We start from the raw sequence: 3,073 nt of genomic DNA on the forward strand, positions 1-3,073 counted from the left end.
TCTACTCTGTTTCTCCAGTTCACCGTAAACGAAATTGATCATTCATCATATGCATCATCTTTCCTCTCTTTTTTTTTAATTTTCTTCTTGTTTTATTTTTGTTATGCTGTGTCTCCCTTTCCTTCGGTTTCCCCAGCAGCCATTAGGGGAGCGCAGCTTGTTATTTATTCAGCACCTCATTAGGCACTTCCTTGAAGGGAAATGTGCTCGCGATGTTTGGCGGGGGCCTGCCTGACTATTACTGGTGTTATTAGTATTCTCTCTTTCTCTTTATCTTTATCTTTCTCTTTCTCTCTTTCTCTTTCTCTCTCTTTATCTTTATCTTTCTCTCTCTTTCTCTTTCTATTTTTCTTTCTCTTTCTCTTTCTCTTTCTCTCTTTCTCTTTCTCTCTTTCTCTCTTTCTCTTTCTCTCTTTCTCTCTTTCTCTCTTTCTCTCTTTCTCTCTCTCTCTCTCTCTCTCTCTCTCTCTCTCTCTCTCTCTCTCTCTCTCTCTCTCTCTCTCTCTCTCTCTCTCTCTCTCTCTCTCTCTCTCTCTCTCTCTCTCTCTCTCTCTCTCTCTCTCTCTCTCTCTCTCTCTCTCGCTCTCTCTCTCTCTCTCTCTCTCTCTCTCTGTCTCTCTGTCTTTCTGTCTTTCTGTCTGTTTTTTTATGTCTTTCTCTTTTTCTCTTCCTCTTTCTCTTTCTCTTACTTCCAGTCTCACAGCCCCCTACTATTTCTCTCCTATCTCTCACCCACTCCCCTATTCTCTCTCTCCTATCTCTCTACGATAAGTTGCCTTGAGCGAACTAGACTTAGAGAAAGAGAGCGAGAGAGAGAGAGAGAGAGAGAGAGAGAGAGAGAGAGAGAGAGAGAGAGAGAGAGAGAGAGAGAGAGAGAGAGAGAGAGAGAGCGTGAGAGCGTGATCAGACCACTACATCCAATACTAATCTATTATTGATTCGTTTGATGAATTGGCAGTGTCATTAGCACCTTCGTAATAGTTTTTATCTTTATACTGAGAGTGACAGACAGACAGACAGAGAGGACTAATATATTCGTTCAGATCTTCATACACAGCTTCACCTTGCCACAGGTAACAATACTAATACATTACCGGATATTCACATCTCATTGTTCCTTCGGTATTAGAAATGCACAAGAACATAATTCTTAGTTATATTGAGTGATACATCCTTTTAAGATTTTCTTCAGCCGTGACACGAATAAAAAAGGTGTAAGTGGCATGCCGGAACTCCAATGCATCCTAATAGAAAACATAAAGAAAACCTCCATTCGATAAATTGATCGGTGTTTTCGAGTCGACCCTTTCATCACGTTAGCTCTCTCCCTTGTCATTTTATCCGCTGTTGTTGTTGTTGTTTTTGTTGTTTTTGTTTTGTCTTTGTCTATTAATACAATTTCGGTGTTGATTTGTCGTCTCGCGGAACCATGAATAGCTGATCGAAGGAGAGTGATAATCGCAGATATTATATTACGTCGACCATAACGCGGAAGGACAGGAATAGGATAAATGATTGCTTTCAGGAACCGGGCAGGGAAAGTGCAGTCAAGCAGACAGACTGAGATCGAAGAGGGACAGGAATAAAAAAGGAGAAGGGAGACAGTCGGATAAGCTACGATGTAGAAAAAAATACGAAAGGATTCTGATCGCGAAGAAAAGGTAATAAAGAACAGCCACATAGACAAGTAAAACAGAGATAGAAGGCATATATTGTATCTTTATTTACTTACACATATAGTGAGACAGACACAGACTGAAAGTGAAAGAAATCGCCATATAAATAGAGACACGAGATAAAAGAAAAAGAAGTCATCATGGGCAGCGACAGGGAGAGCCTCCACGCGCCAGAATGAGAGGCGGGCGGCGAAGGCGGGGAAACGAGAAGCCAGTCTTGCGGCGAGAGCGAATGTTGATCGACATCATGGGCGCCAATTGTCTTCGAGGAGTCTTCTTCGTTCCTCCCCGATCTCTTCTTTTCTTTTCTTTCTTTCCTTTTTTTTTCTCTCTCTCTTTCTCGTTTTCTTCGTTAACGATGGCGGTCTCTGTAATTGGACAGTTTAATGGAATGATTGGGCAGAACGTGAGGCAGTCCGGTTTTTTCTTTCTTTTGCAAAAGAATTTTGTCTTCGTGGACGTGAGATTGTTTTCTGTTTTTCTTTGTTATTTTGTTGGTTTGTGCTGGAGATAATTGTCGCGATAGATATGATATTTATTGTCGGTCTCTTTTTCACATTTTCATACTCTTCATACCTTTTTTTTAACTGTCCCCATAAAATATACGGTATCCACAGAGAAATGAAGCCTCCGTTTATAAGTATCTTGGCATGTGTGGTATGTGCACACTGTTATTCACTGTGTTTTTCTACTGGTTCAAACCAGCCTTGTGCCAGCCGGAACCCCTCTTCGTTTTTCGCTTTTCTGTTCCTTATCCCTCGTACTTTTTATTGTTTCTGTTTGGTTTATATATATATATATATATATATGTATATATATATATATATATATATATATATGTATATGGGTGAGTGGGTGGTTGAGTTTGGTGGGTGGTTGTGGGTGTGCATTAGAGCCATATATGTATAAAAGAATAGATAGATAATTGTGTGTATGTGTATATGCGTGTGTGTGTATGTGTATTTGTGTATGTGCTTTGTAAGATCTATGAAAAGAGGACAACATACAGTGGAAACCGAGAGAAAAATAGAGATCATAAAAGGCATTTAATTTTCCATAGCCAGGTCCGACCTGAGACTGTGAGTGTGCACGTACTGTGTATGGACCTATGAGTAAGCGGGTCTGTTATACCTTTACCTGTGTTTATGCGGTGTATAGTGCGTGTATATGCGTATATAGAAACCGATACATGCATAAAAGGAAAAGGGCAGGCGATGGAAATTAGAGAAACGCGCCCAAAATGCAAATGAACTTATGCAAATCGACTAATGGGATCTTCACCGCTGTCATCGTATTTAGCATATTTATCTTTTTTCTACTGTGTTTTACTCTCATTCTATCATCCTCTTTTGTATTGCTTCGTATTAACACCATAACCTCCACCTCCACCAGCACTA

Source organism: Penaeus chinensis, chromosome 37, assembly GCF_019202785.1.
Source record: "Penaeus chinensis breed Huanghai No. 1 chromosome 37, ASM1920278v2, whole genome shotgun sequence".
Lineage (NCBI taxonomy): Eukaryota > Metazoa > Arthropoda > Malacostraca > Decapoda > Penaeidae > Penaeus > Penaeus chinensis.